We start from the raw sequence: 23451 nt of genomic DNA, 5'->3' as shown, positions 1-23451 counted from the left end.
TTTGATGTTAGTGTGATTAGCTGCCGCCCTCAGAGGCTGGGGATCGATTCTCACCTCAGCCACCCTCGAAGTGGTTTACTTTGGCTGAAATCTTCATATTTCGAAGTGTCCGATCCCTTCAGAATGTTCCCTCTGTTTAGTGTTAATAAGACAGTTGCTCTTCCTCTTAAACCAATAATCACCACTGAACCATGCTCCTTTAGCATGTTTCTCATATGTTATGTTTAACTACTCAAACAAGTTTTGTTGACCTCAGTTCGAGGAAAAACCTGTTTATATCCCTTGATAGGCCACAGAGCGCAGCACTCTGCGTGATGTGTATTGACGATCTTTTGCCGTACGAGACTACTGTTTTCATCTTTTGACGCATATCTTTGCCTTCCTCACTCGTGATATTTTTTTTAACAATGGAGGCTAGACGATGTGGAATCGCCTTCCTTTGCTTTAGGTGGATTTTTAACTTATTTAAATGAGCCTTTACCACCATTCATGTCGTAAGTAATGTATTGATTTAACAGGTATGTGCCTTTAGTCGTCACTTTATTATTTCTACGTTTGCATAACTCTTTTCACGATCCTTGATGACCGGTCGATGTGCATCTTCTACTTCGGTTCGTGTAAATGGCGTGTGTGACTGTGAGAGGTTAATATTATGATTACTGCTGATTTGGAAATTTGGTCTCGAACCCATCACATTTTTGGTGCACTTGTTTTGGTTGTACCTGGCCGTCTTCGAAGCAACGATTTTCGTGTCGACTAAGTTTTATTTGAAGTCGTATGAAACTCAAGCTCAATGTGATTTGGTGCACGATCCTGCCTGTTTTGCCCGATTGTGCTCCCATAGTGCACGTTATTAGTTGAATATGCGAGATCTGGAGCTGTGTTAAGGCGAGTCATGTGATGTGTATTTGTACCTCGTGTGAATGTTATGAGTGAATGCTGTAGTACCGTGCGCACGGCAAATTTAATCGAAATACTAATGGCAATGAGGTCACTACTCTATCAGTGAGCTGATAATGAAATATTTGGTGTGTGTTATGATAATTTATGTTGAGCTCACTCTACTATCTCGGCAGGGACGCTTGTGAAGGTATGTTTGTGTCTTTAGTTTTTTTTTCTCTGTTATTCGATTGGCTTCTTTTTCCATGTTTTGATTCTATTATTAATTTATTAATAAACCCTGTCCTTATGTTTATTCAGCGTTTCATTTGTAGTAGTCTTCTATAATCGTCCTGGTTGGTTAATAACGAGGCCCATCTTGAGCTCAGGGCCGTTTACTGCCTTCCCTAATCGCGGTCCGCACCTCATTCTCCCGTTACGTTTGTTTCATTTACATCTTATGCGATCTGTAAGGGAGGGGTTCGGCACAAATGGTAGCAGAGGCGTACTCGATTAGGGTATCTCATCCGAAAAGAAGGAAATTCGGACGAGATAGAGCTGGAGATGGAGATTATGTACATATTAGTCTAGTGCAAATTCCCATGCCTTAAGTTCATGAAGCCAATATATATAATTTAATTCTGACCTTCAGTGTTTGTTTGCCATTATATCTGTGTGTTGTTTAATATCTCTGTGAAAGAATCTGCATCATGGAAAACCCCAAAGATTTAGAGTTGAGTAAAGACAGCGAGGTATTCGCGGCAGATATGTCTAATCTTGAGAATGATAAGAGAGACCGTAGTGCTAGAATTAATGAAATGCCTGCTTCTGGTAGTAACAGTGATAGATGTAGTGACGATAGGCATCCCATTGCATATGGTAATCGCGCCCTCGGCGAAAATCGTGTTGACCATTTTTCTCCAAATTCCAGATTCACTAGCGATTATAAGGTTAATGTTAACCCTGTGTTCGATGTTGTACGTAAGTGGAAATTAAACTTCTCGGGGGAAGGGAACGGCTTCAGTGTAGTTGAGTTTTTGGAACGGGTGGAAGATATCGCTCAGTGTAGCTCAATACCCCTTGACTTGTTTATCCCTGTTATTCCTGGAATGCTGGAAGGCCCGGCGTTGCGATGGTTCCGATTAATTAAAGGTAACATCCAGTCGTGGGAGGAGTTTGCTGCTCGAATAAAACAGCGCTTTGGATTGTGCGACATGGACTATTGTTTGAGGCAGGAAACGTTTAGAAGAACGCAAGGGATAGGGGAATGCATTGATGATTATGCTACAGGAATTCTCACCTTGTTTAATCGGATGTGCGTGAAGGTACCTGAGTTCTAGGTTTTCAATCAGTTTTACCGGAATTTAGCCCCTGATTATAAATTGCATATCAAGCGGTCTGAGGTCGAGTGTGTAGAGGACATCATAAAACTTGGTCGCGAGTTTGAGTCTGCCGTAAATCAAAATAAACTCTATCGCCCACCTCCTACCCCATCTGATTGTTCCTTCCCCGATGTTGCTTGCCGTGCGCCCGCCAAATCCGTCTCCTTCGCTACTGCACCTTCTGCATTCCCCCCTTTTAGTACCCCCAATCGTAGACCCGACTTTGCATCTGCCCCTCAGCGTTGTGTAAATTTTATCCAACCTTCTAACCCACCCAGTACAAGTGTGCCCGCGGTGAGAAATTGTTGGAATTGTGGGAAAATGGGGCGCGTTTCTAAAAATTGTTGGTCAAGGTCTCCCGCTAAATGCTCGAAGTGTGGTCTTGCTGGTGTTACACTGCGCGTATGCCCTCGGTGCAACTCCCAGCAGGGAAACTAGAGGCGCGTCGGCGTGGTGGCCCGTCGTTGGCGCCTGATGATGGTGTGAATAAGAGGATCTGGGGCCTTCCTTCGTCTACACCCTGGGCCAAAATTCTTATAGGATCGTGCATATTTTATGCTCTGTTGGACACCGGTTCGTGTGTTTCGTTTGTCAATCAATCCTTGGTGTCTTCTGTCAATTTAGCGTATCTGCAAGGTTGTGAGAGCTTAGGAAAGTTCATGTCTGCTGACGGTCGTGAGGTATGTCCGGTGGGTCGAGTCATATGTCACATTAAAATTCATGGTTTGTCCTGGGATTGGACTTTCAATGTCGGTACCGATGATTCTTGGAACTGATTTCATGCTAGCTACCGGCCTGTCTCTTGACTTTATCACTCGAACCTTTGCCTTCCGTTTTAAATCGGGCGTTAGCTACCCCTTTGAAGCCCCATTCCAACGTGCCTCTGTGTGTACCCTAACTAAATGCCAACTTCCCAATGCCTCATGTGACCTTTCTGACAATCAAAACCTTATGTTAAATGGGCTGTTGGAAGAGTTTTGTGATGTTCTAAGTGTCGAGCAAGGATGTGCTAAAGATTTCTCCTACACCATTGAAGTGAAAGATAATACCCCTGTGAGGTCCCCTCCGTTCAGTTGCTCGCCCCCTAAGTTACGCGCCATGCGTGAATGTGTGAACGACCTGTTGGAGAAGAAGGTCATCTCCCCCTCCAAGTCGCCCTATAGTAGCCCCGCCTTCCCAGTCCCCAAAAAGGACGGTAAACCTAGATTGGTGATCGACTATCGAAAAATAAATAAGAACGTCTTCGACAGCTTCCCGTTGCCCACTATCGAGAGTGCGTTTCAACATTTCCATGGGGCCAAATATTTCACTGTTTTCGACTTCAATTCTGCTTACTTCCAAATCCCCTTGGACCCCAAAAGCCACCCCTGCACTGCCTTTGCCCCCCCTTTTGGCTTATTTGAGTTCCATAAAGTCCCGATGGGCATCTCTATTGGTGGCCAAGCGCTCAGCCGCGTGATGGATTAGATCTTCGGCGATTTAAAATTTTCCTACGTGTTTAATTTTCTGGACGATCTTCTCATTTTCTCTGCCACTTTCGACGAGCACCTGGCTCATCTGCGTGAAGTTCTGACTCGCTTGCGAAAGCACGGTTTCACAATCAACCCCAAAAAGGTGTCCCTTTGCTCCAAACGTTTGAACTTTCTGGGTCATATCATCTCCGATTCTGGAATCGCTGTGAACCCCGAAAGGGTTAAATTATTAAGGAGTTTCCTCAGCCCAAAAATGTCCGTGGCGTCAGGAGATTTCTCGGTATGGTCGTTTTCTACAGCCGTTTCATCAAGGATTTTTCTCAAATTTCGGCCCCACTTAATTTTTTGAAAAGGAAAAATTGTCGTTTCGTATGGGAGCAAGATCAAACCCGTGCCTTTGAGCTACTGAAGAAAGCTCTTTGTGAAGCCCCGGTCCTCCACAGTCCCGACTTTTCACGAGACTTTGTTCTGCAGTGCGACTCTAGTGAAATCGCCATTTCTGCTGTGATAATCAGTCCGATGAGGATGGGAAGCTAGTCCCCATTGCATACTTTAGCAAACTGTTACGTGGAGCTGAATTGAAGTACTCGATTTACGAGAAGGAATGCCTGGCTGTTGTATTAGGTGTTGACAAATTCCGCTCATACTTGGAACACCGTCATTTCTTTGTCCATACGGGCAACCAAGCCCTGTCGTGGATGAGCGCGAATGTCAAGCGGCTCGGTCGCACGGCTAGATGGATTCTCCGGCTGTCGGCCTATAAATTTACAATTGTGCATGTACGTGGTAAGGAAAATGTCGTGGCCGATTGTCTGACGCGAATGTTTGACGGGGAAAAGGAGAGTGAAGCCGAACTGGAGGAAGACCATTGTCAAACTGATAGTATTGAGAGTATCAATATCTTGCAGAATTATCCCTGGTCCTTCACGGACATCTCCAAGCATCAGAAGGATGATTATGAGTGTCAGGAATTGTTAAAAGGAGTCGCTGATGGGTCTGTCCGAGACAAGTCGTTCAGTGTCAAAAGGGGTTTGTTGGTTCATCGTAATCGCAAAAAAGGAAAGGACAAGGTCTATGTCCCGGTTAAATTAAGGCCCATGATGTTGCATTATTACCACGATTCCTACCTAGGGGCTCACCTCGGCCAGTACAAAACCTTGCACCGCGTTTCTCGTGATTTCTTTTGGCCCAACCTCAAAAAGGACGTACTTGAGTATGTAAGGAGCTGCGATGTGTGTCAGCAGTCCAAACCTGCTCAATCATCTCTGACCGGTTTCCACTCTGCCGATGTTGCAACATACCCGGGGGAAAAACTGTTTATCGATTATTTTGGTCCTCTCACAAAATCCAAGAATGGCAACATCGGAATCCTGTCCGTCGTCGACGCCTTTTCCAAGTTCGTATGGTTGTTCCCCGTGCGTAAAATGAATTCGAGCAACGCCGTTCAGCTTTTAACCCGACATGTATTTGGTGTTCATGGTCCCCCGAAAGTCCTAGTGTCTGACAATCCTTCTACATTCAGATGTCGCCAATTCCGGCATTTGTGTTTCGGATGGGGTGTTAAACACGTTTTTCTGAGTCCCCACTACCCCAAGCCTTCCCATGTCGAACGTTTCCATAGAAATTTGAAAGCCTGTCTGTCAGCCTTCCACAGCGCGGACCAGCGTAGCTGGGACAATAACCTGTCTTTCTTTGTTTTAGCTTTTAATAATGCACTTCATGAGTCTCATCGCAATTCCCCAGCTGTTCTGTTTCTAGGGAGAAATCTTACTGACCCGCTCCAATTGAAATGGGACGTAAACTATCTGTCGGAGGCATCCAGAAACAGGAGCGCGGAGGAGAAATGGAAAGAAGCTTTGGACCAGTTAGTCAGAGCCCGGAACCGAGTGGCTAAAAGATTCGACCAAGGCAGAAAAAGAGTCACTCTTGAAATTGGAGACTTGGTCGTGGTGAAGATGTTTCCAATAAGCTCTGCTGCTGACCAAATTACTGGTAAATTGTGTCTGAAATGGTCTAGCCCCAAGAAAATCGTGAGATTCCTGGGACCAGTTACAGTGGAGTTAATGGATTTAGACGATAAGAGGGTATCAAAAGCTCACGTGAGTTTGTTGAAGCCCTATCGTCAACGGGCCAGGAATGTTTGATCCTTTTGCCTTGTAGTTTGGTAGCATCGTATACTTGATTGATCTGTCATACCATTATTTGCATTCTAAAGTCCTTCCTTTTTCAGGGATAACGACGCAAAATGAAATGGATAGAATGGATGCTGGTATTTTTCGATGAAAATGAACCAAATGAATTCCAAAACCTTGGCATAACGGGAGAGGTTGCACCGGTTTGTACCATTCCTCTTTGAAGCCCGGTCTCGAATTTATGAATGAAGTGGATCGGTTGATGTAATAAGGCATAGACTGATTGATTCATCGTAACCCTTTGTGAGAAAATACACACGTCAGTATGTAACGAACTGACTTATTTGAATGTTGTTGAAACATATGGTTAAAATCATTTATGTTGTGTTTGTATATAGGCATAATTTAAATTTAAGGTCTTAGTTGTAATAAATGCGCGCATTTATTTTAAGGGAAACGTCGTTTAAAACGTGTCTACTTGCTTGATCACCAAGATAAGACGCATTTTAAACGTGGGGCTGCTGGATGGTGAACCATGCTCCTTTAGCATGTTTCTCATATGTTATGTTTAACTACTCAAACAAGTTTTGTTGACCTCAGTTCGAGGAAAAACCTGTGTATATCCCTTGATAGGCCACAGAGGGCAGCACTCTGCGTGATGTGTATTGACGATCTTTTGCCGTACGAGACTACTGTTTTCATCTTTTGACGCATATCTTTGCCTTCCTCACTCGTGATATTTTTTTTAACAATGGAGGCTAGACGATGTGGAATCGCCTTCCTTTGCTTTAGGTGGATTTTTAACTTATTTAAATGAGCCTTTACCACCATTCATGTCGTAAGTAATGTATTGATTTAACAGGTATGTGCCTTTAGTCGTCACTTTATTATTTCTACGTTTGCATAACTCTTTTCACGATCCTTGATGACCGGTCGATGTGCATCTTCTACTTCGGTTCGTGTAAATGGCGTGTGTGACTGTGAGAGGTTAATATTATGATTACTGCTGATTTGGAAATTTGGTCTCGAACCCATCACATTTTTGGTGCACTTGTTTTGGTTGTACCTGGCCGTCTTCGAAGCAACGATTTTCGTGTCGACTAAGTTTTATTTGAAGTCGTATGAAACTCAAGCTCAATGTGATTTGGTGCACGATCCTGCCTGTTTTGCCCGATTGTGCTCCCATAGTGCACGTTATTAGTTGAATATGCGAGATCTGGAGCTGTGTTAAGGCGAGTCATGTGATGTGTATTTGTACCTCGTGTGAATGTTATGAGTGAATGCTGGTGTCTGATGCAAGTAAAAGATGGGCTATCGATTGGTTTATTCATGTTTTATTTCCGTTTCATTTCGATTTTGTTTTGGAACCCCATTTTCTTTTCTTGGTACAGATTTGTTATTTACTTGGCCATGTGTTTGTTTGGGCTCGGCCGAACCGCCGGTCGGCCATGTTGGTATTCTTATTTTTCGTATCTCTGCGCATGCCTGTTTTATATTGCTAGACCAAAGATGCTGTACCCAGCGCTTTTGGCTGATTCCTTCCTTTACTCCTTGCGTCTTATGTTGATCTCTCTGGTCACGTGGGTTAGAATGTTTTTGTAGTAGGAGGCTTCTATTGTTGTCGCGCGAATTGAGAATGAAAGATATGCGCTGTGAATAATGTAATCTGAAGTGAAAAAAGGATATTGCCTGTAGTACCGTGCGCACGGCAAATTTAATCGAAATACTAATGGCAATGAGGTCACTACTGTATCAGTGAGCTGATAATGAAATATTTGGTGTGTGTTATGATAATTTATGTTGAGCTCACTCTACGATCTCGGCAGGGACGCTTGTGAAGGTATGTTTGTGTCTTTAGTTTTTTTCTCTGTTATTCGATTGCTTCTTTTTCCATGTTTTGATTCTATTATTAATTTATTAATAAACCCTGTCCTTATGTTTATTCAGCGTTTCATTTGTAGTAGTCTTCTATAATCGTCCTGGTTGGTTAATAACGAGGCCCATCTTGAGCTCAGGGCCGTTTACTGCCTTCCCTAATCGCGGTCCGCACCTCATTCTCCCGTTACGTTTGTTTCATTTACATCTTATGCGATCTGTAAGGGAGGGGTTCGGCACACCACCATCTCTTCTGGCGCTACTGCCATCACAACTGTAGAGTGGATATTTCATTTTTTTACGACCGTATTGTACCCACTGGCCATTTCTGTTCTGTACTTAACGTCTTTTCGACAGGTACTAAAATAAACCCGTGTCCTCGACCGAAGGCGAGGCAGCTCTTTTCAAGCACATTCACAATGGAGGTGACCTGACATACACTAGCTGTCCTACCATTCTTAAATTTCTTCCAGTACAGGGAATCGAACCCGGGCCATTCAGGACGGCAGCTAATAGGAATCTTCAACTCCGTTTTTCTTTTTTCAATGATATTTACGTCTCTCCGAAACAGACAGGTCTTATGGCGGCGATGGGAGAGGAAATTGCTAGGAATGGGAAGGAAGCGGTCGTGGCCTTCATTAAGGTACAGCCTCAGAATTTGCCTGGAGTGTAAATTAAAAACCACCGACAGTGAGTGTCGGACCCACTATCTCCCGAATGCAAGTTCACCGTTTACTTTTCTGTTCTCTAACTAGTCCTCGAAATTTCAACTTGCGATCATACATTCTAACCTAGTCAGTGTTGTAGCTGTTTTCCTTGGTTCGTTTTAGCCTAGTAGGGACCACGGCCCCGTCTTAGTTCTTAGCTATGGTCTTCTGCTTTTGGCCCAGTACACTGTCATTATCTGGCTGTGTCCTGCTCCCTTCCATCGGTCCACATACGTAGGTCTGGTGGTCCCTGTGCTCTGTATGCTTGTGAGGGACACTGGGGAGTCTCCCTGTTTATTTACTTAACGTATGGTATTTAGAGCCAGGATATATTCAGCTCGCCTGGTGCAGATTTTTCTCTCTGTCGCCCATGGATGAGGGATGATGAGAGTGAAAACCGGTTTCGACACGTACCTCACTCATGTCGGGTCTGCTCGAGGCTTAACGTTCCCATCCAACAGATGAATCACCATCAACAGCGCCATTTGCCCTCTGCGGAGAGGTTTGGAATTTAATCCAGGCTTTTGGCACGCAATCGAGTGATTAGAAATATTGTATACCACCACCTCTTCCATCCTACAGGCAAACATTCTGAAGGTAGAAAATGTTTCCATCAACGGGATTCGAACCGGCTAACCGCGGTGCCAGCAGACGGGCTGCGGTTGTTGTAAACAAGCTGCGCAGCATCAGGACTACAAGGTGACTTGAATAACAAATGGCCAACGTTATGAAGTGTCGTAGCCGGTACTTGACCTTGTTAGCGCTCTATCTTCTAACAATAGTGTGAGTCAAGCACTTTCACATCGACAGTATATCAAGAGATGTCAACTTGTACAAACCGCTGGAGATATTGACCGGACTTGCTACTAACATGATGAACCAATATCTGCACCTAAAACTGTAATTGTATCTGTAGACTTGAAATCTTTGCCTCACACATCGTTTTTATCACAAATTAAATACACAGAAGTAGGAAATAGGTTCTGTTCATTCTCTGAGTCTCCGTTTGTTTCTTTGTTTGTTTGTTTGAGTGAAGGTTTGTTTGTTTATTTGTTCGTTTGTTACGGGAACAAGGTTGCACATAATTCCTCGAAACCCAGTAATTTAATTTCAGTGATAGTCTAGTCATCATCTAAAAGTTTTCATTTCGCTCCCTGAGGAGGAGGAGAGGGCCACCTAGAAAATGACGCTTTCTCTTTGGCCAGGAGATTCAGGTTGGCTGGGGTGATTTGCGGGATTAAGGAGGCGGGACATATGAAGTGTGCTGTAAAGGAGATATTAGGAGGGGTCTGTCGACCGCTGGGCTGAGTGTTGCTTTCTTATCTTTCTTTTTTATTGTATTTATCTTTCATTTTCTTTTCTTTCCTTTTCTTTTTATTTTATATTGTATCAGTCGCCACTGACCTGCAGCCCAGCTGGCAGATTCCCTGTCTGTTGTTTAAGTAGTATTTTCCTCATAGAGATAAGGTGGCACTGAACACACACATTTAGGCTCACAAGTCCAACGTTTCTACCGTCTGAGCCACACGGCCCGTCAATAGAAATTATAAATATATCTCTGCGGCGGAAACCCTGACAAGAATGACGGGTTAAGTCACTTATAAACGAGAACGAAGAAGCTTTACAAAAAATGTTGTGTCAAAGAAGTCACTAAAGAAGAGACTCACATTCCGCTTGAGACGAAATTAAGAGCTCTATCAAGGAGTCCTCATAGTAGTTGTTATTCTCTCGACTCTGACTCGGGGAGTAAGTATTTGCGTTCGTCTTAATACACACAACACACACAATACACTACACCATAGAAACACTCAATAGTGAATACATCCTCCTCATAAGGTCATCGTCGGGAAGGGCAGCCAAACGTATAACGGAGCCAAGTCAACATTCGTGACACAGTTTTCATCCGCGATGCAACCAGGATGTAGGCAATACTGAGGAGGAAACATAAGAAGAACATCACTGTGAACCTTTCATTTCCATTGCTTTGAATATAAGTTATAGTCATACCTGATGGGGGCACAAGTCCGTTCCTATCGGTATGTATAACGCCTGGAAGGTATGCATAACTACTTAACGTAGAGGGCAGACAAGTTGCCGGCTTAAAGACCGCCACACAGAAAGCTAAGATAAGCTGGGTTAAGCAATGCGAAGCTATGTAGTGCTTTGTCACGAACAAACCACAAGCTAAACTATGCTAGGCTAGGCAGCCGTTTGAAGATGGCGGATTAATTGAAGAGAAAGCTTTTTTATTGGCCTCTGTCGAGAAAGAAAAAGAAAGAAAGAAAGAAAGAAAGAGTAGAAGATTCCGTATACGTTAAATTTGGGGGAATTTAAACATTGCATGGAAATGATGAATATTGAAAACACTTTCGTCTAAATCAGGAACAGCTTCATGAAATTCTCTCTATTACTGAGTTGTGCGTTTAGCCATCAACCCGAAGGCTGGTTGGATCCTCAACAGCTCCGCCATCAGCTGTCACAGATGGCCTAGGCATCACTGAAGAGGCGTACGAGGGAAATGAGGAGTGAGGTAGTTCCCCGTTGCTTTCCTCAATTACGAGAATGATATTTAAAAGAATGAATATGAAGTATCCAATGTAGAGTAAAAATATACGTAAAAGCAATAAATGATACGTAAAATCAATTTCAAGATTTTCATTTGTTTGTTGTGAATAGAAGCCTTTCATGGTTATATCCCTTTAATAATATATTATTTCTTCAATCTTTTATCCTTTGGTCTGCCTTCCTTGATAATTAACAAACACAAAAGCAATTAAGCAATATAGTAGCTGCTGTACTGAGGTAATTCACGAAAGCCATTCACACGAAACGACTGTTTGCTACACGTTGGGAAAAAAGTGATTGTGCACAGCTATGAAAATTGCCTCCTTGGCGATCTGTAAAGTTTAGTTTGGCATGGTTTAGGTTAGTGTACCTTAGAATAGCAGTCTGTGTGTGCCATTCCTGTGCGAGGACACCTGTGCCTCACAGCTGTAGAGCGGGTTGTGTTCTCCCAGGCTCAATATTCGTGTTGTACGCATTACAATACGAAGGCACTTATATCCCCACCAGAGTGTACAGTGTAGTTAATTTCGTTTCCGCGGGACCCTGGGTTCTAGGCTTCTGGTTCGATTCCCGGACAGATCAGGAAATTTTATCTGGATCTGAGGGCTGATTCGTGGCGCAGTCAGCGTACTGGAGAACAATTCAGAAGCTATCGGACGGTAAGGTCAAGAATAACGGTCGAGATGATTTGTTACGCTGTCTCGGGCTCGCTCATAATCTGTAGCTTTCAGGATGAGGAGCGGTTGCTTGGAAGGCCCAAGCCTATGGGGGCTGTAGTGCCATGAATTTCTTAGAGTTCCTTTTATAATTCGTATTATTTTATCTTATTTAGTATTATTATAAATGTTGATTTATTGCACGAACGATTAAAAGGCATAACTAAATGCATGTATATCAGTCCATATAACGTGCTCCGAATTTTTCTACTGTTTTATGGATTCTACGTTTACTACGCTGCATATGCCGCTACTAACCTGCCTGTGCTCTCTTCGCCCGTCCAGCTTCAACTGCTCGTGCGGCTTACCCTCCCTCTTTCCTTCCCCTACCGCTTCGTTGCGCATTGGGTACTGTATGCTCTCGTCCTTTCTGGACGCTTCTACCTGAATATAAATTGGCCTGCTCTGGGCTTGAGCAGCGAGTTGGGATGAACACGACGATTTGTGTGGAGGGAGGACTTGGTTTTATTTTGCTACCAGCTGGACTGTGTGCAATGTTTCTTTTAAAAAGTGCTTTTGTTTACCATTGAAAAGCTACGACTGCTGGACGGGTGAGCGAAAACTTTAATTTATTTCATTTCCTTGTTGTTCTTTGAACTTTCTTCTAATGCTGCACTTCCTTAATTTTCAAATTGCCGTTACTGGCTACCAATGACAGTTCATGTTAATAATAAGCTAACTGCAGCTATTGACAGCGGTACCTTACTTTGGAACTACATTACCATCTCACTCCGAAGTTGGACTTTGTGTTACGTCAAGTGATCGCTGCGATATGAACCATTGAAATTCAACTGTTTTGCCGAGCAAACGCATGAATAGAATCAATTGAACTATCACCTAGCTTCTGCTTGCTATTTTAGAGTTTCATCGATACTGGCTGGTCCTATTTTTCCAAATCCCTGTTGGCAGCCATTGGTACTGTTTTCTTTCACGTCCCTCCCCTTTCCCCACCTTCCTATTCCGCGTCCCTCCCCCTTTTTTTTCTCCTACATGTATTATTGTACAGTGGCCCATATGTCTTTCAAATTTTAATATTTTTTGTGTTCATGCGTAAATTTCTGTTTTCCTTGTGTAGGACACTCCTCATGTAAAAGAGGTTGTATAATTATTGAAGGTTTCGAGTCTAGCTGTTCTCTTTAAAACCAAATTAGAATTTCAATATGGTCGTCCCATATGTTTTTTCTCTTTTGGAAGTCAGAACTAACTGACCTATGGATGATTGTTGTTTTCTTTGGCTTGTAAATGTTTCTTCTGGGTGTTTTTGCTAATATATTGTTATTATGAAAAAAACTATTTCTTCTTTGGGTTGTCGTACGCCTTTCCTTGCCCTCAAAATAAATTTTGTACCTACCTCGGTTCCTCTGAATATATGGACTCAGTGAAAATGCTTCCATTATGGGCTCTGCTAAAAACCTTTCACCTTGAAAATTGAAAACTACCTGAGAACTTGTGCACGGACGGACTTATATTTTTTTTGGAGAGTTGTTACACCTTTTTTTGGTACGCCATCACGTGCATTGATTGGTACTGCGTCAGTTGGATTAGTATCCTAGTTCATGCCTTGTGTTTTCTTGGTGTATTGTCTTACCATTCCCACTCTGGTGCATGGCGAGATCATATTCTGAGCGTACATACTTTACCTAAAATACGACAGACCTATCCTACCCTTACCAACCGTCACACGTCACACTCACTCGAATACACCACAAATGGTAGCAGACCTTTTTCTCTTATTACTCCATTTCTTTTAGCAAATTTTCCATTATGGCATGCTTCTCTGATAATTTCCCTTTGGGTGACGACAATTCTTCTCCCCCTCCTACTTATCATAATCTTTCTTTGCCTAACCCTCCCGTCAATGACTTGATTTCTTTTTCTATTTCTACTCCTCCGAGTTCCTTCTCTTATCCTTCGACTCCTTCATCTACTAACCCGTTTTCTGATCACAAATCTTTCCCGTTTTCTCACCATCACAACATGGCTCCGGATCTAGGCCCCCATTCTTCTCCATCCTCTCCCCAACTTAGTGTTGTTGACAGTTCCTTGAATGTTCATATTATCAAACAATCTTTACTTCAGGTTCCGCAGTTAATAGCGACTGATCCTCGTAACCTTACTATGTGGCTTTTCTCTGTTCGTAAATTTCTCAATCTCAATTTAGCCTCTTTTCCTCAAATGCTTGGTTTGTTATCCGCTAAGACCACGGGTTTTTTTTCTTAATTTTGGTTGGATAACATGTCTCATTTTTCCACCTGGTATGAGTTACGTAATGCTATTCATAATTATTTTTTGCCTTATGAGATACGTTTTAAACTCAGTACCGAGTTCATTCGTCGTCACCAACTTCCGACTGAATCCGCACATGATTATTTAGATTCTATCACTACTTATAGTGATGTACTAAATATTGCCCATAATGTTGCTGAATTAATTTCGATTGTTCAGTTTTATGCTACTCCCTCCTTTCGACAACGTTTTAATGCACTGAACCCTCCAACTTCTATGCTTCAATTATATAATCTGGCTCAATCTCATGCTTTGTCTGCGTTAAGCGATACTTCTTACTATTCTTCCGTTCCACCACCGCCTATTTCGTCTTCCTTTTCCTCCACATCATCTTCTGCTCTGCGTCCTTCTAATGTTCGTTCCCCCATTGTCTGTTTTCGCTGTAAAGGACCGGGTCATATTTCTAAGTTTTGCACCACTCTGCCTGTGGGAAACGCCTTTCCCCCTCGCCGCTAGGCAGTCGGCGTATTCATGGGGAAAATCTGCCTTCCCACACTCTTCAGACACCTCGTCCTACCTCTATGATTTCACCCATTCCCTTCACCTCTTCTTCCTTTTCGCCTTGTTCTACCTCTTTCCTACCTCCGACCTCTCATGTTCTCGTCACCGTTAATAACCTACCTTCTCTTGCTTTGTTAGATTCTGGTGCTGCTGTTTCTCTTGTTAGTTTGCCATTTTTTCAATCTTTGCAATCTTTATGTCCCCAGCTCTCCTATTCTCCCTCTACTGTACGTTGTCTTTCTGCCTGCAATCAACCTTTAGAAATCGTTGGTGCTATTTCCTTGAATATTAAGATGCAAGATTTTTCTTGGCCTTTTACCTTTTTGGTTGTTCAGACCTTATCATCACCTATTATTTTAGGTTTTGATTTTTTTTCCCATACTGGACTTATATTGGATTCGGTCAACTCTACGGACTCCTTTCATTTTTCCTCTAAGTCTATTCCATTGGTTCATAGTTTTGACTTCCCTCTTTCTCATCCCTCTACATGTTTACCTATAAATTCTGTTCATTCTGACCGCGTTCAGTCCTTACTTGAAGAATTTTCCGATGTCATTACCCCCACTTTGGGCACCGTAAAAAAATTTTCTGCTCACATTGATCTTATTGATCCTACCCCAGTTCGTTCTTCTCCTTATTTTTTGAGTCCCCCTCGCATGAAAATTTTGAATGCCTTAGTTGACCAAATGCTTCAAACTGAGACTATTATTCCATCATCTTCTAATTATGCCTCTCCCGCTTTCATCGTCGATAAACCCGATGGATCCTCTCGTTTTATAGTGGACTATAGAAAATTAAATTCTCGCATCCTCTATGATGCCTATCCCATGCCAAAATTGCAATCTGCTTTTCAACATTTTTCAAATGCTCAGTTTTTTACCATCTTTGATTTAAATTCGGCTCATAATCAAATTCCTTTAGATGACGTTAGTTCTCGCTATACGGCTTTTATTACCCCGAATGGACTATATCAATTCAAAAAAGTCCCTTTCGGTTTGAATCTTGGCTCACAAATTATGCAGTGGTTTGTGGATTCCTTGTTTGCTGATATAAAATATAAATACTTATTTCCTTTTATTGATGATATTCTTATTTATTCTTCAGATTTTGAAACCCATTTACTCCATGTTCGTGAAGTATTGACTCGCCTCCGCTCAGTCGGCTTAACTGTCAACCCTTCTAAGGTCCTTATCGCCCAGACATCTATTAAATTTTTGGGTCACATCTTAAGTTCACAGGGGGTGGCTGTCGACCCTGAAAGAGTTTCTGCCATTCACAAAATACCTCCTCCCTCTAATCTTAAGCAATTACGTTCTTTTCTTGGGATGATTGGTTTTTATGCCAAATATATTCCCAATTTTTCTTTACTTTCCGAACCCCTCAATCTGCTTAAACGTAAAGGTATCAAATTTCATTGGTCTTCTCTTCAACAAACCGCCTTTGATACGTTAAAATCTAAGCTCTCTCAGGCCCCTCTTTTGCAAATCCCTGATTTTGATTTTAAATTTGAACTTTCCACTGACGCCTCCGATGTTGCCATAGGTGCTGTTCTCCAGCAGACGAAGAACGATCAAACTTTACCTGTTGCTTATTTCAGTCGTCTTCTTACCCCCGTTGAACGTAAATATTCTGTGTATGAAAGGGAGGCTTTAGCTCTCATTCTTTCCATTGAGCATTTTGCGGAGTACTTAGACCATCGCGAATTCTTAGTTAGTACTGATAACCAGGCCCTTTCTTGGTTATTACATAATGCCCCCAAAATTGGACGTACCGGTAGATGGTTGCTTCGCCTATCCCGTTTCAAATTTTCTCTTAAGTTCGTTTCCGGGTATCATAATTCTGTTGCTGACGCGCTATCTCGGCTTTTTGATGATACTTCATCTCATCTTTCTGAGCTTAATCAACTTCCTATTAACTCTGTTACTTCTATTTCTTCCCTTATCAATTTTCCCCTTTCCTTTCAATCATGTCTTGATCATCAAAAACTTGATCCTTATTGTCAAAAACTTTGTCAAGATCTTTCTTCTCCCGATTATTCTGGACCCTTTCGTCTTCACAATCAGCTCTTAATTTTCAAACCTACTCCGCGCGCCACTCCTCGTCTCGTTCTCCCTTCCAGTCTCCGACAAATGGTTTTTCAGTGTTTCCATGGATCCCCTGTTGGGGGTCACTTTGGCATGTCTAAAACTTATGCTCGTCTTGCTTCTCAGTTCTTTTGGCCTCAGATGCGGAAAGAGGTATATTCGTGGGTCCGCTTATGTGACTTGTGTCAGAAACATAAGCCCCCCAATCATCAGCCCTATGGTAATTATGCTGCCTCCCCCCCTACTTACCCTGCTGAGAAATTCTATGTTGATATCGTGGGACCTCTTGTAAAATCTTCGAAATCTAACTCTTATATTTTCACCTTACTCGATGGTTTTTCCAAATTTATTGTTCTTCGTCCTTTACGAACTATTTCTTCCCAGATAATTATTAACTTACTATCTACCCAAATTTTCCCCATCACTGGAATTCCTAAAATGTTGGTGTCTGATAATGCTACTGTTTTCACCTCTAAACTCTTCTATAATTTTTGTTTTTCTCATGGGATTAAGGAAATCAATATTTCCCCCTACCACCCTCAAGCTAACATCGTTGAGCGTTATCATCGTAATCTAAAATCCCTTCTATCTATTTTTCATTCACATGATCACCGGACTTGGGATGCCGAATTGCCTTATTTTGCCTTGGCATCAAACGCTACTGTTCATAATTCAACCTCTTATACTCCGGCTAAATTATTTTTAGGCCGTGAATTACACACCCCTCTCTCTTTGACATGGGATTTGTCCTCTTTGTTGAACACTCCACCTCATCTTCTCACCCCTGATCATTTGCAAGATGCTCTCAATAAGTTGTTTCATGCCAGAGACCTCCATAAAAAAACTTACAATTCTCGCGTTCGCTCTCCCACCTTCAAACCTTTGGATTTAGTTCTCTTCAAAAACCATCCCATCAGTTCCTCCTCTCAGCACTTATCTGCTAAGCTTTCTCCCCGTTGGCTTGGGCCCTTTCGCATTCTTTCCTTTCCGTCCCCTGTTACAGCTTTGCTGCAATCCTTGGACAATCCTAATGATATTCGTAAGGCTCATTTTCCCTCTTAAAAAAGTTCTCCGCTTAACCCCTTGGCTTGCCGCAGGGAAGGACAATTTATACTTCATTTCATCTTTTTTTTTCCTAGTGTACTATTGTTTTTTCTTTACTTGCGTTTGTTCACCCATGTCCCCCCCCATTTTTTCTTTCCCTTTTTTTCTGTGGTTCATATCTTTGCTTTTTTTTCGCTCACCCGGTCATGTTCCCTCCACACACTTCGTCACTTCCTCCGGCTCCCCCATCGATTATTTCCCCTGATGGGTTTCCTTTTTTATGGGACACCATCTTATTAAATACTCCTTTGTCATTGTACTTTCATTTACTTAACTTTTTTGTAAAATTTTTGTACGGCCACTTATATATCCATATTGTAACTTTTATTGTAAAACCTTTTTGTAACCCCTCTCCTTTTCTTTCCCTTTTTTTCGATCCGGATCGTTCTTTCTCTTTTATTCCCCTCCCCTCTGCCCCTCCCTTTTTTTCTCTTCTCTTCTTACTTGTAACTCATGCCTGTTCTTGCTTTTTGTTTTTGCCTCCTCGACGACGACACTCTCTTCGTGTTCCTGAGTTCGGCGCCCCTCTGGAGCATCAATGGACTTTCGTCGCTTCTACACCCAATCCTTCGGATTTCTCCGGCTGCTGGGAGTATATAACGTGCTCCGAATTTTTCTACTGTTTTATGGATTCTACGTTTACTACGCTGCATATGCCGCTACTAACCTGCCTGTGCTCTCTTCGCCCGTCCAGCTTCAACTGCTCGTGCTGCTTACCCTCCCTCTTTCCTTCCCCTACCGCTTCGTTGCGCATTGGGTACTGTATGCTCTCGTCCTTTCTGGACGCTTCTACCTGAATATAAATTGGCCTGCTCTGGGCTTGAGCAGCGAGTTGGGATGAACACGACGATTTGTGTGGAGGGAGGACTTGGTTTTATTTTGCTACCAGCTGGACTGTGTGCAATGTTTCTTTTGAAATGTGCTTTTGTATACCATTGAAAAGCTACGACTGCTGGACGGGTGAGCGAAAACTTTAATTTATTTCATTTCCTTGTTGTTCTTTGAACTTTCTTCTAATGCTGCACTTCCTTAATTTTCAAATTGCCGTTACTGGCTACCAATGACAGTTCATGTTAATAATAAGCTAACTGCAGCTATTGATAGCGGTACCTTACTTTGGAACTACATTACCATCTCACTCCGAAGTTGGACTTTGTGTTACGTCAAGTGATCGCTGCGATATGAACCATTGAAATTCAACTGTTTTGCCGAGCAAACGCATGAATAGAATCAATTGAACTATCACCTAGCTTCTGCTTGCTATTTTAGAGTTTCATCGATACTGGCTGGTCCTATTTTTCCAAATCCCTGTTGGCAGCCATTGGTACTGTTTTCTTTCACGTCCCTCCCCTTTCCCCACCTTCCTATTCCGCGTCCCTCCCCCCTTTTTTTCTCCTACATGTATTATTGTACAGTGGCCCATATGTCTTTCAAATTTTAATATTTTTTGTGTTCATGCGTAAATTTCTGTTTTCCTTGTGTAGGACACTCCTCATGTAAAAGAGGTTGTATAATTATTGAAGGTTTCGAGTCTAGCTGTTCTCTTTAAAACCAAATTAGAATTTCAATATGGTCGTCCCATCTGTTTTTTCTCTTTTGGAAGTCAGAACTAACTGACCTATGGATGATTGTTGTTTTCTTTGGCTTGTAAATGTTTCTTCTGGGTGTTTTTGCTAATATATTGTTATTATGAAAAAAACTATTTCTTCTTTGGGTTGTCGTACGCCTTTCCTTGCCCTCAAAATAAATTTTGTACCTACCTCGGTTCCTCTGAATATATGGACTCAGTGAAAATGCTTCCATTATGCGCTCTGCTAAAAACCTTTCACCTTGAAAATTGAAAACTACCTGAGAACTTGTGCACGGGCGGACTTATATTTTTTTGGAGAGTTGTTACACCTTTTTTTGGTACGCCATCACGTGCATTGATTGGTACTGCGTCAGTTGGATTAGTATCCTAGTTCATGCCTTGTGTTTTCTTGGTGTATTGTCTTACCATTCCCACTCTGGTGCATGGCGAGATCATATTCTGAGCGTACATACTTTACCTAAAATACGACACACATACCTACCCATACCAACCGTTACACACACACACAAACACCACATCCATCTCTTTTTATTATAAAATTCTTATTAGGGAAATTGACGTAATTGCATGTTGCAAGCTGAAGCTTAGCTCTGCTAGAAATATTTGAAAATAGTTCATCGGTAATGACCGTCCGCATTACATCTTGATTGTATTCCATGAGTTTATTATTTCAACTCCTGCACTGAATATTACGGCGCGAGACCTTTCTGGTCATTAACCAGAGATCCCGTCGCCCTCCCTAATGTGGGCATAATGAAGGTCAAAGTCAATATCAATAACCGATCATTACTGCAACCCACGGTACCTCATACCGCCCAAAGAGCACAATTTGCTGCCCACAAACTGAGCATCAAATTACCAGATTCCAGAGTGGCCACACAAGTCCCGTCCTGCCCTGAGACACGGACTATAAAGGAAATGACCCGGAATTCGATAAATTTTTACATAAATGTGTCTTATGGAGCAGGGGTTCCCCGAAAATTTCCATTATGGAGATTATGTCGGAAGTGTAACCCTAGCAACAGTGCAGGATATGATGTAAGGTATGGATGGATGGTCACTTCATTGTGTCTCTTTTGTCTTTACTCCTGTTGGCTCTGAGTTGGTATTGTCCGTCCCTGCCAGTTTTTGGCCTAGCATTTTCTTCTGATTTTGTGTTCCTTTTTCACCCTGCTTTCAATGTCTGCTTTTGTGTTCAATTTCGCGTTTCTGATCCATAAAGACATTCTGGTTTGATTATTGTATTGTATTAGTTTTGTGTACTTGGAGATATATGTTTCTTTGTTTTGGGTTAGTCGCGATGCAGTCTCCATTTTTTGGCATCAGATTTCTTTGTTTTTCAGGCCATTTTCATTAGTTGTAATAATAATAATAATAATAATAATAATAATAATAATAATAATAATAATAATTAACGGTACGTACATAAGAAATACCTTGGTGGGTGGATATTATTATTTATTTATTTATTTATTATTATTATTATTATATTATTGTTGTTGTTGTTGTTATTCAGGGGTATCTGTGGAAAGCAGAGGTGAAAGAATGTGCTGGGGTGAATGGGTCTAACTACAATGTCAAGAATAGATTTAAAACTTTAACAAATGTTATATTTCTTTTAGAACTTCAAACTTAACAATTTTCCATAACAATATTACAGGTACAAATAGCAATCATTAAACGAGATTCGGAAAATTCCACGACTCAGAAGCTTAACGCTTTGGTCTTTGAGCCCCTAGTTTTACAATTTTACAAGAGGAAGAGGTATTATTTAATGAGGGGCAGAAGTCCCCTAATTCAAGAGCACTTCCTCCCTAAATTACAATATCTAGCCTCCTAAAGGCACACTTTACAGTTACAAAACTTGCGAAAGAGCTAACAGGCTCTCCGTTTCCTTCAGCATCCTTGAGGCAATTTTGAAAATCTTACACTCTCTGGCCTTCCATGGCCCAAGTTACAATTTGAAACAGGGGTATCTCGTACCCAATCTATAGGGCCTTTGCGGAAAAGAACAGGTTAATAAACGGCCCGAAACACAAACAGAATGGAGGCGAACTGCGCTCCGAGATAATAAACACTTAAAAAACCTAAAGGGCTCTAGGCCGATGAAAGGGCTAATCCCAAACTACTGAGGTGACTCGTATAAGGTTAAATTAATTCATTAGGAAAAGGAAGAAAAACAGTTACAAAACGTAGTCACCTCAAATCAAGATGAAGGGGAGCTCGAGAGGGTAATTCATTCTCTATCCCCGATTTACAGTTAAAGATTTTATGAAGTTCTACATTATCCGGAAGAAGTTAGGCTACATTTTAGAAAAGCTGGTTACATAACTAAAGAGTCGGACCTTTCCCTCGGGTTAAATTGCGGAGTTAGCAAGAAAGAAAGATGTTATGTGGCCATTACCTTGCAGATGTACTAGCTGCCGACGAAAGAGGCCGCCCGCCTCCTGCTAAGCACACACACAGTCAGATGGACGTTGATCAATTGGCCAAGAAATGCGAAAAACCGCAGTTTATAAACCCTCAGGGAAGGTTCGAGATCATTCAAGACTACACCAGTCACACCCACTCAATTTAATTGGTCAGTTCAAAAGGTAAAACTCAAAATCGAACAAGAAACCTGTGATAGGTGGAAAATTATTTACAGAAATTAGGGATTGGCTGGATTCAAAATTGGCGGAAAGAAAAGATCAATATTGCCAACCCAGAAATGAATGAACGAAATTTAGTAAAGAAAAAACTTCTGAATACAAAACTTCTTTAAATCGAAGTTCATCCACTTCGCACAAGGGTGCATGATCATAGCTTTTGAGCAGTGACATATGTTGAAGAAAGTTCAAACTTCTTGATAAAGGGCTAACAAAACAAGTAGAAATTCACACAGTACTGGAAACTTCACAATAACAAATTTACGTCAAATTACTGTAGTGACATCTTCTGAGTAAAAGTTTAAGAAGGTCTTGTTCAAGTTCACTGTTCCTCCCGTAGAGGAGTTCCATTAGGCTCAACATTTAAATGCGCGGCGTTGGGGTGTACCTCCCAGTACAGACCTCCCCCCCAACCAAATGTCCTCCAAGGGGTGACACAGAAGAATTTATAGTTTCATCTCGAAGGAAAAAAATATTCTTTTTTTTGTTTATAGGTAGAAACTTATTAAATTTCAGCTGAAGAGTGTCTTTGTAGTCATAGAAGGTAAGGTACAAGTGAATATTTTTGACGGCAAGACCTGTCGCCACTGCCGATATCCAGTTGAGGTCGCCCAGACCCCTCAAATACCCTCAGGTACACCTCTCCCGCTACTATGAGAGGTGTAGTCGTGGTGAAGGACGCCGCAGATCAGAAGTGTATGTACAGTCCCCAGATGAGTTGGCGATAGGGGCGCCGCACTTCAGCCCTTGCCGGGAGATGGACTGCGGCGCGCCGTACACAAGCAGACATCACGGGAGTGGAGTGGGCCCGTACCCCACCTCAGTGGCGGTACCACAACAAACGGCTGCGGGGACACTGAAACAGTAAGATCTCGGCGACAGAAAAGTGTTGTTGGTGACTTGAGAATAGAGGGTACTATCTTTATTGGTGATGCTGAAGGGCAAGCGACGTGGAAGGATATTTTTATTCTTTTAGCCACTAGTGTGGATATGCAGGAGACGGGGGATTGGTAATGGCCACCAAGGAATTGACAGCAAGAAAACCCGAGAGAAGATCATACATACAATTTACATAGATAACAAAACATGCTAATTTGGGGCAGAAGGCCTCTCAAAAAATATAAACTTTCGAACTGCTACTAAATGTTGAAGGCTAAGTTAATAATGATGTTACACATGTTTTATCTGCGAGATGTGGACTCTAAAGATCCTCTCTGTGGCCGGATTGCTTACTAATAAGGTAACCGATGTCAAAAAATCCAAAATGATGCTTGGCCCATGAAATCTGGGGACAAGCTTGCCCGCGGGAACAAAGTTTTTAACTATGACTTGATCTCCTACTTTTAAATTGGTGGGCCTCCGTCCACGATCATATCTTTCCCTAACCTTTTCATGAGAAACTTTGAAACTGGCCTTAGCCTTCTTCCAAAAATCTTTAATATTATCGGGATCTATTGTCTCTGGTAGAATATCATTGAGTGACCAAAGGTTAGAGAGCGGCGCGTTAGG

At 42.0% G+C, this 23451-nt stretch overlaps 1 protein-coding gene across 1 annotated transcript in view; it reads right to left on the bottom strand.

Moving 5' to 3' along the window:
- The window catches only part of LOC136866594 (transforming growth factor-beta-induced protein ig-h3), a 370348-nt gene that overhangs the window by 163391 nt on the left and 183506 nt on the right, over positions 1-23451 (bottom strand). The gene's annotated exons all lie outside the window — the stretch shown is intronic.

The sequence above is a fragment of the Anabrus simplex genome, chromosome 3 (genome assembly GCF_040414725.1).
Source record: "Anabrus simplex isolate iqAnaSimp1 chromosome 3, ASM4041472v1, whole genome shotgun sequence".
Lineage (NCBI taxonomy): Eukaryota > Metazoa > Arthropoda > Insecta > Orthoptera > Tettigoniidae > Anabrus > Anabrus simplex.
The sequence above is the reverse complement of the archived record's forward strand: the minus strand, read 5'-3'. Positions and strand labels throughout refer to the sequence as shown.